Source organism: Muscardinus avellanarius, assembly GCF_963383645.1.
Source record: "Muscardinus avellanarius genome assembly, chromosome: 8".
NCBI classification, from domain to species: Eukaryota; Metazoa; Chordata; class Mammalia; order Rodentia; family Gliridae; genus Muscardinus; species Muscardinus avellanarius.
The window spans coordinates 67435494-67451100 of record NC_137794.1 but is presented as its reverse complement, the minus strand read 5'-3'; positions in this window follow the sequence as shown (position 1 = coordinate 67451100).

Here is a 15607-nt window from a genome sequence, read left to right as displayed (position 1 = left end):
TCCCAAGCAAAACCAGAACATCTGGAGGAGTGTTAGAGCTTGAGGCGGAAAGATTAGTTGAGAGCCAGACTGACAGGCTAAGGGCTCAGTCTTAATTCTTAATTGGGGAGAGATTTTAAATAGAGTCTTGGTAACTCCACTCTGCTTTAAGGAAATGGAAGTGGAAGGCGACTGTTGGATGAGCCAGAGGAAGGAGAGACAGCAGAAGGAGACGGTCGGTTGGGAAGTTATGGCAACACTCAAGGTGTGGCATGATAAGAAGTGGGAGCGGTATGAATACGAGGGAAAGAAGAGGCGTAATGTGGGAGTGTCTTTTTTTTTTATTTCCCCAGAGAATTGAGTTTGCCTTGATTCATGAACCAATAAAACCAGTTACGCTTTTGCTAAGCCTTTCAAGAATCTAGCAACCTATTTTGCAGAAATTATGCCCAAGATTTACTTATAGATATTATGAAATGCACTTAGTGACTTGAAAGACACCTGTAGAAGGACAGTGCTTATCATAATTTTAAGTCCAGTGTGCTTTGTTTCCACTGCCTCTGCTTGCCCACATCTTGCAGGTGCAGAAAGCCTCGTGGACATCACCTGTTCAAGTCTCCTCAGTCCCTCTGAGACCAATGGAGGATTTCTGCCATGACAATGGGTAGACTGCAAAGCAGGAGGTTTAAATAAATGGAGTGTCTCAAAAGCAATAGTCCTGTCACACCAATATTCTTTAACAAGAGCCAGGTCAGCTTTAGGAGGAAGCTACTTAAGAGCGAAATGGTTTAACGAGGGGAAATTTATTTTAACAAAATTATTTTAACAAAAATTAGCCTACCTGTAGTTCAGGGCTGCACAGATTAAAGGGAGATTATAAAGGCTGAGAATTCATGGCAGTCAGGGTTTTGTAACTAACAAGAAATAGTTCTTAATTGCTTGCATGGGTAATTTAGGAAATTTAGGGCAATGACATTGGATTGTTGTCATGAATTATATGGAATATTTTTAATCTTCTTGTCCAAATTAAGAAAAAATAAAAAGTTTGCCTTTTGTTTATTTCATGCCAAGTATGTCCCAATTGACTTGCTGATTGTAAGAGACTTGCTGTTTAATAAGAATAATCCCCAGTTCATCATTGGGAAGAGAAAATCCAAACATTGGCTAGAACATAGAGTTCAGTGGAACCTAAGTTTTGGCAATATTAATGAGTTTATATCCCAACAAATGATATCAGAAAGCAATGATTAAACTGAAATAAATTTTATGAATGTGCATTGGCTATGAATTATTTATTTATATTTATATGTTTATTTGTTTCTACCAAGCTTCCGATCTTCATATGTATATGATGAACAGAAAATAGGAGAAAGAAAGAAAATAAGATATTTTTACCTGGAAGCAGAATATTCTGAGTACTTATGCTTAAGTCTTTTGTTTTCCTTAAATTACTTAAAGGCTCATTTTTCAGCCATTTGAGATGGAAATCACTCTTTTAGAATTCTATTTCTCATCACTCCGTTTTGTCTGTACAGGGCTGCCCAAGAAGGCTGCACTAGAATGTGCTAAGATTTGCTATTCTACAGCATCAACAGAAGAATTATAGGACCTTTGAAAACGTATGTGGAGAAAAGAGGAAAATAAAAAGGAAAGGCAATGTTTATACCTCTTCATTTTGACATGGCTGCTTCAGAAATCTGATACTAAATATCTTCCTGCATCTGGAGGAAGGAAGAAAGAGACCATACAGGCATTCTGTACTTAATATTGAAATAAAACCCTCTATTGTCCGCCAAGACAATAGAACCAGTCTATAATGATGTAGTACAAGTAGAGCATAAATGACATAAGCCAGCAAAGCAATCTTTGTTCTGGTGTAATCTTCCATATCAACCATCTACCCTTCCCGGAGGAAAGAGAAAGGCCTTTCTCCCATTTCCCATAACTTCTGTCTCTCCTTACTCCAGAGAAAGCAGCATAATAAGGCTCTCCTGGGGGATGGCTAACCATGTTTGACAACATAGGAACTGTTCTAAGTCTCGGCCAAAGTCTCACACGAAGCTCAAACTGTCTGTGTGTACCAACCAAATTAGTTTCACGATCTGCTTAAAGTCTGCAGAGTGTATGGGGGAAAATGGAGGAATGCTGAGAAGATGCAAGTTGCTCACAGGAAAAGCCCTGCTTGGGAAGATAGAGCTTCAACATCTATTGAGAATGATTACATTTTTAAATGGGAATAATAGGTAAGAGACAACGTGTTACTGAAGCAAAGTAAACTATGGAAGATTATTGGGCAAAAATCAGAAGCACTCATCAGGACCACTGAGGCCAATGACAGACGCACCCCTACCTGCAAAGGGTGGGAGGGTGGCCATTAATCTCGATAAAGGATGACTTCAAATTATATGCAGGCATAAAAATAATTAAATTTACAAATTACATCATAATTTTTGCAACTATAAAATTAACCAATGTTTAAGAGAAAATCCAATCTGTTAAAAATATTTTATGAGCCGGGCATGGTGGTACATGACTGTAATCCTAAGGAGACAGAAACAGGAGGATCAGAGGTTTGCAGCCAGCCTTAGCACTTTAGCGAGGCCCTCCACAAATTAGTGAGATCGTGTTTCAAAATAAAAATAAAATAAAATAAGCAGGGCATGGTGGCGTACGCTTGTAATCCCAGCATTTGGGAGGCTGAAACCAGAGGATCGTGGTTCGTGGATAGCCTCAGCTACTTAGTGAGGCCCTCTGCAACTCACTGCGACCCTGTTTCAAAATAAAGAATAAAAAATATGGCAGGGGGTGTAGCTCCGAGGTCAAATGCCCCTGGATTTCATCCCCAGACCTGCAATAAATAAAGAAAGGAAGAAAGGAAGAAAGGAAGAAAAGAAAGAAAGAAAGAAAGAAAGAAAGAAAGAAAGAAAGTAAGTAAGTAAGTTGGGGTATAGTTCAGAGGTAGAACATGACCCTTTGTTCAATTCTTAGTAACACACACACACACACACACACACACACACACACACACACACACACAAAGTTAGAAGTGAAAGAAGTTAATCTAGCCCAGCACAGTGGTGCATGCCTGGAATCTCAGTACTTGGGAGACAGAGACAGTCGTATCACAGGTTTTTGGTCAGCCTCATTAATTTAAAGAGGCATTGTTTCAAAGTGAAAAACAGAAGGGCTAAAGGTATAGCTCAGTGGTCGATTCAGTCCCCAGTACCACAGGGGTGGGAGGGTGAGGAACAAAACAAAAATAGTAAATGTCTAGAGAGAAGAGATCATGTCTTTTTTACACTAACTCTGTTTTTCCACAATACTTTAGCAGTATTAAACATGTGATAGAGGCCCAAGCTCTATGACCTAGAATGGGACACATACAATGGATAAATTAATACTTGAAGAAAAGAATATTAATAAGTTAACAGAAAGTGAACAAGTTATAAAATTGTAGGAATTGTAGAATAGTTTTTTTTTTTTGAAGAGAGATATCATGAAAGGCCTCTTTATTAAAAAATCATTTGGTAGAAACCTGACCGATGAGTCGGGCATAGTTGTGCATATTTGTAATCTCAGTGCTTGGGAGGCTGAAACAGGAGGATCACAGGTTAGAAGACAGCATCAGGAACCTAGGGAGACTCTCAGTAACCTAGTGAGACCCTGTTTCAAAAACAAAAAATAAAAAAGAACTGGTGGTCTAGCTATGAGGTAGAATGTCCCTCAATCCTCAGTACCACAAAGTCAACAACAACAAAAAAGAAAGCTGAACCATATGAGATAACACGCTAAACAGTGAACTGAGATGGAGAGCTCTGGGCAGAAGGCACAACACTCAGGAAGGCTTCCAGTCGAGACCTTTGGGCATGTGAGGAAGCGAGGAGGATGGACGAGATAACGGAGGTTGAGAGCGGGTGAGAAGCCAGTCATAGGTGTATCTTTCAGGCAATATCAAGGAGTTTGTATTTTATTCCAGACAAGATGGGTAGTTTAGTCAATCAGAAACAAAACTCCAAGAAGGACATCTTTTTAAATTTTTTTTTTTTTTTGCAATACTGAGGATTGAACCCAGTGGTGCTCTACCACAGAAGCTACATCCCCAGCCCTTTTTATTTTTTTATTTTAAGACAGGGTATTGCTAAATTGCTGAGGCTGGACTGAATTTGGGGTTTCTCCTACCTCATCTTTCCAAGTCGCTGGGATTACAGGCACTCCCACCGCCACCATGCTAGGTGAGAACATCATACTCTGAAGGTGACTTTGAACCAAGGGAAAATTTGCTCATGTTTTATTAAGAAAATTTATGCTATATATAAAATAATTTGCTTTTAAAAAGCATTTAATCATTGAAAAAAGTTATCAAAGGGCAATAAATCTATTCCCTAGAATTACTTAGAAAAGACCATGTTTATTTGATATAAAGTACTACCTAGAAAAAGATAAATGTGTTTTTCCCCAATCACTTAAATTTAATCATAATCAATTTAATTGGTTACATAATCACTCCTATTTAGTAATTAAGACTAGTAGAGCAGCAGGATGTGGTGGTGCATGCCTGTAATCCCAGTACTTGGGAGGCTGAGACAGGAGGACCACAGGTTTAAAAATAAACTCAACAACTCAGAAAGATGTTGTTTCAAAATCAAAATAAACTGTGTATTGTGGAATACACCTATAATCCTAGTACTTGGGAGGCTGAGACAGGTCGATCACTGGTTTAAGACCAGCCTAAGCAATTTAGCAAGGCTTTCAGCAAACTAGTAAAACTCTATCCAAAAAAAAAAAAAAGAGGGTGTAAATTGGAGGTAGAATGCCACTGAGTTCAATCCTACTAACACACACACACACACACACACACACACACACACACACACACACACATTCAGTCATATTCTCTCTCTTTCTCTCTCTCTCTCTCTCCTCTCTCTCTCTCTCTCTCTCTCTCTCTCTCTCTCTCTCTCTCTCTCTCTCTCTCTCTTTTCCTGGGAAACCTGGATTCTTCTACGTATTGTTTTTCACCAGTAGGTACCTTTGACCACCAGTTTACCTCCATTTGACTGTTTCTAGGACAGAGACCCTACTAGTATTGGCCTCTAACCAACTTCAGTAGATCCCTAGTTATTTATTCTACAATGTGTGTGTATGTATGTATGTATGTATGTATGTGTGCGTGCGTGTGTGTGTGTGTGTGTGTGTGTGTGTGTGAAAGAGAGAGAGAGAGAGAGAGAGAGAGAGAGAATGGTGAAGAAGACTGAATCCAAGGCTTTATGCACACTAGTAAAGCATTCTACCACTGAACTCCACACCCAACCTCTAGGGGGGAAAAAAAAAACCAAACTTTTTATTTTATTTTATTTTTTTTGAGAGACTGTCACCAAGGGCTGACTAGAACATGAAAGCAACTTGGGATGATTCATGATCTGATATGGTTTTCAACAAACATTTGAAAAGCATTCACTGGATACTCATCTTAGTTAAATATTTAATACAAACCAAGTTCTTCTAATTCACTTTCTAATACTCTGGGGAAGAAAAATAAGTGATACCATTTTTCCAATTCTTCTGTGTTTTTTCCTTTTCTTTACTGCTTTTCCTGCAATTTTCCAAAGCCTTGGTTTGATGAGGGCATAGTATACTTTTAAACTTTAGTTAATGAAATGACATATTACTCTAAGGAACACTGACTTCACTGAATAATTTCTTTTGGTCAAGATTCAGCTATCTGTGATCACTACTTCAGTTGATGGCCACTACTATTTCTTAAAAAGTTCTTAAAAAATCAATCACAATAATCTGTGATGTTTTCCTTCTTCTTCTCAAGGGCACTGGAATAGGATCAATACATATTGATTCCTGAGACATTTTGGTGACCCATATAGATGAGTGACAATTAGTTGCCAAGCTTGCTTTCCACCCCCGCGATGTAGCTTTGTGGACCATACAGACACGTTGCAAACACAGGACTTGCCCAAGGACCACAGTTGGGACTTCACAGGCCAGCTGAGTCAGGGAGCAGGGTGACCAGGGACAGTTTAAAGAAGTATGGGAGCTGTGGCTCCAGGCTCCTACTTTTCCTCTTGTCTCATGCACCTTTGAGACTGCTTGTCTACCTCTCTTTCTTTCCTGAGAATCATTGCTTGAAAAGCTTATTTGGTTTCTTAGCAAAGCACAAAGCCTGCAGAAAAAGAGGGATTAATACTAGTTTGTTGGTTTTGGTTTCTGTTTGTTTTAAGTAATGATGATAACTGCTCTAGTTGCTTTTAGAAACTGAATTGAGGAGTGAGAGGATGTCTGTGCTTGCCAACCGAGGCATTAGAAAGCCAGCTGTCTTGGTCTCCAGAATGGTAACCTTTTCCATTGGGCCCAGGCAGAAGAGCCTCACATGCTGCCCACTCTTTCATTACCTTCTCTTCTCAGGCTCCTCTCACAGCATGTTTTATAAAATTGTAAAATATCTATTATAGGGCTGAGCCGGGCATGGTAGCGCATGCCCAGCATTTAGGAGGCTGAGACAGGAGGAGAGCGGTTTGAGGATAGCCTTAGCTACTTAGTGAGGCCCTTTGCAACTCAATGAGACCTTGTTTAAAAGAAAGAATAAAAAATAGGGCTGGGGGTGTAGCTCGCAGGTAGAATGTCCGCTGGGTTACACCGTCAGTGCCGTAAAAAAAAAAAAAAAAAAAAAAAAAAAAACCAACCAACCAACCAACCAACCAACCAAACAAACAAAAAAAAAAATTAGAGTCATGAACACACATTCCTGACAATTAAATTGCAACCCTAGGTCTGTGTTGGCAAAATGTGAACTGAGTTCTAGAAGGGGAAGGTGAGAGATGGCTCTAGTCCACCTCCAGGAATTTCTGGCAGATCTGTTAGCTAGATGAGACAAAGAACAGATAGAAATTCCCTGTAGCTGTGAAGAGATCTGGGATTCTTGTAGAATTCCTGACTGTCTGTTTCTGGTTCTGACAGTGTGTTCTGTCTGTCTGCCCAAGCTCTTCCCCTTGTCACCTTCCCAACTTCCTGTCCACAAACCTGCCTTGCACCCTCTGTGCACACGTCACCCAGCATGGAATGCCATTTCTGTGATTCATGCATCTTATCAGTGGTGTCTGAGAAGTTCTGGATGAGATCAGGCAGCAGTGATGCCAAGACATAATATCAGTCATTATAGCATCAGGAATTTCTAAAATATACTATTGTACAATAGCAGTGATAATTGGGCTTAATGATAGTAAAAAGCATTTTGTGGTGGCAGAGATATAGTATGGACATCTCTGGTGTGCAAAAGAGAATTTGCAAAGGGGATGGTAGAGGTTAGTTTCACCACCTCAAGTTGGGACACGTGTGTACAGTTAAATGTAGGGTGGACTGGCTGGATGTGGTGGCTCATGCCTGTCATACCAATGCTTGGGAGACTGACAGGACGATCACAGTTTCAAGGCCAGCCTCAACAACTTAAGGAGATCATCAGCAATTTAGTGAGAACCTGTTAAATAAAATAAAAATTAAAAAGGGCTTAGGGTGGATGTAGTTTGGAGGTAGAAAGTCCCTGGGTTCAATTCCTAGTACCCCACAAATTAATTAAAGTAGGGTTGCTGGTTTCACACTTGGGACTTGGATATGGAAGTGATTCTTTTTTTTTTTTTCTTTTCTTTTCTTTATTCTTTTTTTTTTTTTTTTGTGGTACTGGGGTTCCTGGAAGCCCTTCTACCTCCAGGCTACACTCCCAGACCTATTTTATATTTTTTTATTTGGAAACAGCGTTTCTTAAGCCAGCGAGGCTGGCTTCGAACCTGCACGATCCTCCTGTCTCTGCCTCCCAAGCGTGGGGATTATAAGCGTGTGCCACCACACCCAGTGGAAGTGATTCTTTTCTGATCTGACATCAGAGAGGCCTTGAAGCTGGTAAGAGCACTTGTCTCCAAGCAGCCCCTCGGCTACCATCTACCTGTTCAACATCAGGGAGAAATAGGGGCTTTATTATGTAACCTCTGATGTCCTGTCAAGGCCATTAATGGCCTTTACCCATCACCAACCCAGGAAGAGCTGCCTCTCCCAGCCTTTCCCCAGACAATTTCTCTGGCTCAGTTTGGTGCCACATTATGGGGAAGGCCTTGGAGGTGTTGTGGGATGGTGGGAAGGGAGAGAAAAGAAGGCGGCCTTCTTATTGATTTTGGAAATCTTTTTTCTCTGCAAGTTTTACCTGGAAACCAATATTTGCAATGAGAGCAACTGGATTTACTCACTGAAAGAGGAGGAGGAAGCCTTGTAACTCTAGGCAAGTGCTGTACCACTGAGTTCCATTCCCTACAGCAGTGTAACTCTAGAGTAGGGTCTATCTTGGGCGTTCCTGTTCCCTGGGGAGGGAGGGGGAGGCTCTTCTGAAAAGCACATTTCCTGTTCATGGAAGCTTTCTTAGACTGAATGACTATTGGGAGTTATCTGATTGCATCTGCATAATAGTTCTATGATGTAGCTATTAGTAGCTCTATTTTATATATTAGGAAACTGAGATGCAGAATGCCTAAAATCACTTCCCCATGGTCACACAGCTATGAAGTGGAAGAACCAGTATTCTGAGGGAGAGAGCGCTTTGTGTTCAAAGTCCATGTTCTTTCCACTTGGCTCAGACTTCTCCAGGGGAAATAGTAGAAAAATTCAATAACCCAGTGATTCCAGGCTTCAAGGCACAAAGAGAATAATCTTTGCACAATTTTGATGCTCTGGCTGTGGGTGGGCCTGTTCATGGTAGAAAGAGAGTGTTGGTTCATTCTCTCTCTGCCACCCAAGAAGTTCTCAGCTGGTCCATCCCACCCACACCCTTCTGGTGGCATCAAGAAGAGCCTGGGGTTGTAACTATTATGTCACAAGGCATCTATAGGAAAGGCAGAGGCAAGGCTGGCCAAGGGGAATCGTCTCCAGGATTTAACCTTATACTCTTTACCTAAGTGCAGAAGGACAGACAAGTCTCCAAGAACCCAGGGTGATGATACAACCTGAGACTGGAATTCCACCTGCCTGAGAGAAGCACCTGGGAAAGCTGATTAGCATGACTTCTTTTTTTTTTTTTTTTTTTGCTCCAACAGAAAAAGCTGTGCAGTGAGAAAACGAAGCATTCTTCCCTAAGCAGATGAAACTCGAGCCTTCCCTTTCATGATAGTAATCACCAAGTAAACAGGCTCTTTTAAGCCAACCACCTTCGTGCCAGTGGGACTTCCCACACCAGCCTCCTTCCTGCCTGTGCTCACTGAAACAACAGCAACACCTCAGGGCCATCTTAGCTTGAGGGGGGCCCTTGAGCTGTCCTAGGATCTCTGCCACACTCCACAGGGGCTTGATCTGAGGGCCTCTCAGGTCCTCTCAGGGCTGAGCATCTGATCCCTTTGGTGTTCAGGAATATGAGACCTTTCAGTGGACTCTGTGTCGTTACTTGGATGGTAGCCCTTCCTCTGGAAATGCCCAGTTCATTTTCTGAGAGAGCTCATTGCTTGAGAATAACTGTTGGTCGCTGCAAGTGTCTTATTTGCCTGATATTGGCCAGATCATGGAGCAGTTCACGTCCACTCGTGCCGATTTATAAAGTGTGAATTCAGTTCTTGTCCTTGTCCTTCTCTGCCCAACTCCCACCATTTACTTCTGTAGCTTCTCTTAAAACAGCCACATTTCCCTTCTAAAATCCCTAATAAATCCTGGAAGATTAATGAATGACTAGGAGAAAATAACAATTTCTTATTCTTTTTCATATGTAGGTTATAAACAGTCCCTATTCTCTGAGATCCTCCTTACTGTCTTCCTATGAGACCAGGGTAGTCATCTTGATCCAGGTTTTACAAGAGACAAAACAGAGACCATTCCTTTTCTATCTTCCTGCCAACAAAAGAAGGGGGAGAGCTCTCTGAAATTTAGTAGATTGAAAATAAAGTCAAAGGAGCAGAGGCCCTGTCTTTTAGCTCAACACTTTGTGATTTGCTTGATTACACTTTCCTCAGCCCCTCTCTCAAATCTCAGAGGCACAGGCTTATTACCCAATTAGGATTTGGCCAGGAAGGAAGAATGGACAAGGGGAACATAGAAGAATCTGGCTAGGCTGCCAGAGTGAACAACCTCTTGTGGGCAATAAAACCAGACCACATTTTTGATGGACCACATTCTTGTTGGGTTCAAAGAGCCTTAGAAAGCATCCATGGCTGCTGATTTTAGATGAGGAAACATCCCAGAGGGAAGGGGAGGGGGGGCAGAAAGGGTCCTTGAGGCCCAGAGCAAGAGCACAGAGGCCACACCCCATATGCCTAAACACTTAAAAATTTGCTACATGAGCCATGCATTCGGGAGGCTGACCAGAGGATCGCGGTTCACGGACAGCCTCAACTATTTAGTGAGGCCCTCTGCAACTTAGTGAGACCCTGTTTCAAAAGTAAAATAATAAAAATAGGGCAGGGGGTGTAGCTTGGAGGTACACCTGAGTTCCATCCCCTGACTTGCAAAAAAAAAAAAAAAATTGCTATATGCACCTGGTGTGGTGGTACAAGTTTGTAATCCCAGCATTTGGGAGGCTGAGACAGGAGGATCACAGTTCATGGAGAGCCTCACCTACTTAGTGAGGTTCTTTGCAACTCAGTGAAACCCTGTTTCAAAATAAAAAAATAAAAATAAAGTAGGGCTGGGGGTATAGCTCGGAGGTAGAATGCCCTTGGGTTCAATCTCCAGCACTGCAAAAAAAAATAAAAATAATAAAATTGCCATGTGAGTCGGACATGGTGGCGCACACTTGTAATCCCAGCATTTAGGAAGCTGAGACAGGAGGATTGTGGTTTGAGGCCAGCCACAGCTACTTAGTGAGGTTTTTTGCAACTCAGTGAGACCCTGTTTCAAAATAAAGAATAAAAAATAGGGCCTGGGGTGTCATTCAAAGGTAGAATGCCCCTGGGTTTCGTCTTTAGTACCACACACACACACACACAAAAAAAAAAAAAAAAAAAAAAAAACCAATTGCAATGCAAGCTTGAAACCCTTTAAACAACACATTATTCTGCACTCCCTTCAATGGCAAAGATATTTTCACTTATAATTCAGAGGCTGGGTTCATGTTTAAAGCCCCCTAACTCCTATGAGATCCATTCTAGAGTCTTTTGGCCTGGGAGGCCTGGCCTCTCACTGCTCTTAGTCGTGGATCCACCTTCTTTTCATGTTCTGGCTCCATCCTGAGGTGCGTGTGGCCTCCCTCTAACCTGGGACCCTCAATCACACATGTGCAGGCTCACTAATATTCACACTGACAGCCGTCCCTGTGCCCCCGTGGCCTAGAGGTAGGTCCAGTCTGCACTTAGGTGAGTGCAGTGGATAGGAAACCCTGTCCACAGAGTTCTGGAGCTGTTCCTGGCTGGGACAAAGCAAGAAAATTCCAGAGTCCTGAAAATTCAAGACGAAGGGTGGGTGTTTGGAGGAGGGTTAATGCCTTGGCTCCATGACCTTTCTTCCTGTGAAGAGTGACTTTGTTAAGAGAAGGCCAGGTGGAGCTTCATAAGAGGCCTCTCTTGCTTAGATTTATAGGTAGTATGTATAATGCAGGTCTTTTATAAGATAATATCTCATCTAGAAAGTGGACATTTGCTAGAGCATCTGCAGGTGGAGGTCCGAGTAGGCCAGAAATGCACCTCCAGAACTAAATGAGCTGATTCTTATTTAGTTATATGGTGACTCTCACTTCAAGACACACTGTGACTCCACTCAAAGATTTCCCATGACCTGACACAAGCAGATTCTGATGTAATTGGTTTAGAGGGGCACCAGGCAGAAGTATGCTTACAAAGCTCCCCTGGAGATTCTGTGTGTAGCCAGAATGGAGAATTGCCACGACAAGCCTTTTTACACACGATAGCCTTAAACCTTTGTGCTGCCCCAAAGAACTCAAAGTCATTATGACCTGGGAAAGGTTCAACTCCGGTGTGACAGGTATTCCTTTATTGTAGCTAACAATCGAATCTGTGCTTGCAGCAGTAAGATTTGTCTGCACAGATTGGAACAGTGGTAGACAGCATTCTTAAATGGCTTCTTCACTAAGTTCCGTGAGGGTGAGACATAATATTTAACATTTAACTACCATTGCAGCAATCAGTCCAAATGCCACTGTAAAATGCTCAGCTGTTTATTATTGTCTGATAGAATATTCTAGTTACTCCTCTCAGAGATCCTTTAGGATGGACATAAATGTGTGTATTTATCAGATAACCTACAAGAAGATGGTAGGTCTGGGACTCAAATCTAGGTTTTTTGATACCAAATGTTAAGTTCTATCAAGTGTATTAGGCAGCTTTTCCTAGCTCTTCTGGTTGGCACAAACTATTTTTTTTGTACTGTAGATTAAACCCAGATGTACAGTATTTCCAAGCCACACTCCTAGCCTTTTTTAAATTCTGAAACAGTGTCTTGCTCAATTATTGAGGTTCTCGCTAAGTTTCTGAAGCTGGCCTTGAACCTAGAATCCTCCTGTCTCAGCTTCCCAAGTACTGCGATTACAGGCATGTGCTACCATGTCTGGCCACAAACTGAGTTTTTTCAGTGTATAACATTGGTTTAAACCAGCAAAATTTGCAGGGAAATCTATTACCAGCCTCATAGAAAATACTGCCTACAAAACACATCACCTAATCCAAATCTTCACAAATAAAAGGTAAATAAGATATTTCAAAATTCTGTTTAAATGACATTTATTTCTAAGGCTAGGAAGTGGCGCTTTAATTCTGAAGTTTAAGCCTAAAATCTTGCCGGGCGTGGTGGCACACGCTTGTAATCCCTGCGCTTGGGAGGCAGAGGCGGGAGGATCGAGGCCAGCCGCGCTGGCTTAAGAGACCTTGTTTCAAAAATATAGAAAATAGGTCTGGGAGTGTAGCCCAGAGGTAGAAGGGCTTCCAGGAACCCCAGTACCACCACCACCAAAAAAAAAAAACAAAAACACCTTAAAATCTAAAGTGTGTGTAGAAATATGCTTACCCTTAATAATCAATCACACTCACATCCTGCAAATGTGGAATTTAAGCTGTGGGCACACCATGTCCTGTGCAGATGCAATGCTTTGCAATCACAGAAGCCCAGGGCAGAGCAGGATCCTTCATGGCCATCTACTCCATCTCTGTTTCTGGGTGAGTCCACACGTAAACCATCCCACAGACAAAACTACCCCACATAGAGTACAATTTCTTTCTCTCTTATTTTATTCAAAGCCCAGATCAAGGGTGACCTTAACCTGGCAAAATCATTTTCTGAGAATCTCTCCCCACCAGGTCTGATTCAAGTTCTGGGGACTGGAATTGTACAGGTTGAGAGAGGTCCTCTTTATGACAATGAACACAAATTCAGGTACAAAAGTGAATATTACTTTAGAATGAGAAAGTAAATCACAGTAAGTGACTGGAGCCTTGAAGACCAGAGGTCCCTTTCTTCTCAGGTCTTTTCAGGCAACCTTCCAGACGTGCTCAGAAGCAGAGGTTGCTTCCTGGGTGCATCCTGGCATTCCAGTCCTGCCTTGGAAACGACAGAGCCCAGCAAATCTCAACACGCCCAAGGCCGGGGAATACGTGTGCTATTCTCTGTTTACTAGTGTAACTATTCGCGTGTCTCATCATTCCAAAAGGACTTGAAGGAGAGACGTTTTCTGTCTGTCTGCACTCCTGCAGTGTAGACAAGCTGCTGTTGCACGGGCGACGCTGTCCAACTGTCTCTCTCTAGTGCTTCTCACCTCCCTGGTCTCCTTTGCTTTCACGACTGGTAAAACTCTGCTTGTTCTTCAATACTTTTCTGGATCCTTCCAGACCAATGGTTCTCAAGTGAGGTATGATTTATCCCCCAGTGGACATTCGGTCATATCTATATGTCTTTTTTTTTTTATGCTTTGTACTGGGGATTGGGGTATTTGACATCTGATCTGCACTCTCCGCCTTTTAAATTTATATTTATTTATTTATTTATTTATTTATTTATTATATATTTATTTTTATTTATTTATTTTGTGGTACTGAGGTTCCTGGAAGCCCTTCTACCTCCGGGCTACACTCCCAGACCTGTTTTTTATATTTTTTTTTATTTGGAAACAGGGTCTCTTAAGCCAGTATGGCTGGCTTTGAACCTGCCTGGTCTTCCTGTCTCTGCCTCCCAAGCGCGGGGATAACAAGTGTGCACCACCACGCCCAGCTTTATTTTTATATTTTTAAACAGAGTCTCATTAAGTTGCTGAAAGTCTTGCTAAATTGCAGAAGCTGATCTTGAATCTCCCGTCTTCTTGTCTCAGCTTCTCAAGTACTGGGATTACAAATGTGTTTCACCAGACTCAGCCTGTAGATGTTTGTGATTGGTGCTGCTTATGAGATGATAGTGATGGGGTTGCTAACTAGCCTCCAGTGAACAGAGACAGAGGTTATGTTAAACTCCTGCAATACACAGAACAGCCTTCCAAAGCAAAGAGTCACGTAGTTCCCGATGTCAGTCAGGCTAAGGTTGAGAAATCCTGCTCTTGCCCCATTTGGATTCCCTGCCTTTGTACTCCCAGAACTACATACACACTCTACTTGCACCTTAAGTCTAATCATAATCCAAAGGTAGCCTGTTGTACACACTGAATGGTGGATCTTGCAAGGGACACTTTTGTATTTGAGTCACCTCAGTATCTGTAGACACTAATAGGGCTTGGCCTAGAGTAGGTGATATATAATGGCCATTGAAAATATAGAACTCTTATAACTTTGAACCACATACTTAGCAAGTTTGCCATTATTAATTATCTGGTGTTAAAATACTTCACATGAATCAAGCGTGGTGGTGCACACCTGTAATTCTAGTACTTGGGAGGTGGAGACAGGAGGATTGCAGGTTTGAGACCAACTTCTGCAACCTGCTTCAAAATAAAAAATAAAATCAGGCTGTGGGTATAGCTCAGAAGTAGAATGCCCATGGGTTCAATCCCCGGTACCACAAAAAGTAAACAGCAACAAAAACCACACAAACAAAACCCCCCACAAAACTTTACACGTATAAGTATCTCTCAAGGAAGACTGTAAACTACTTGAAGAAAAGGCTGCTATCTTTCTTATAATTCCTCTGTCGTTATCTACAATACTTTTGCAGTACTAAACCTATAACAGATGCCAATAATTATTTGTAGATTGACTATGAATCAATTTCTTTCAAATCTCTATAAAGTTTAGCTTATTTTTTTTAAAGGAGGTCTTTTTTTTTTCCTTTTCTTTTCTTTTTGGACTGGGGATCAAACCCAGGGCAGTGCATCCCAGCCTAAATCTCTATAAAGTTTCAAGTATTAGATAGATGTAGGTAGATTGGACTTAAAGTGACTGATGGAAATGTTCTCAAAATTAATTTTTGAAGAAGATGGCGACCGAGAAAAGCGGGGCTTAAGAGCCCCGCTAACAACAAATCTCCATTACCACAAAATCAGCGCCTTTCATAGCCAGAAAACACCATCACCAGTGAAACAAAAAATCACCAGGCTCCAGAGAGAAAGCGGACTGAGAACAGAGCCACAGAGGCGATAACCGGCCTCACGCCCAAGGACGTGGCAGACGCGGCAGCAGCGCCATACTGCCGGCGGCACCGGCGAATTCACAGGACGGCTACAGCA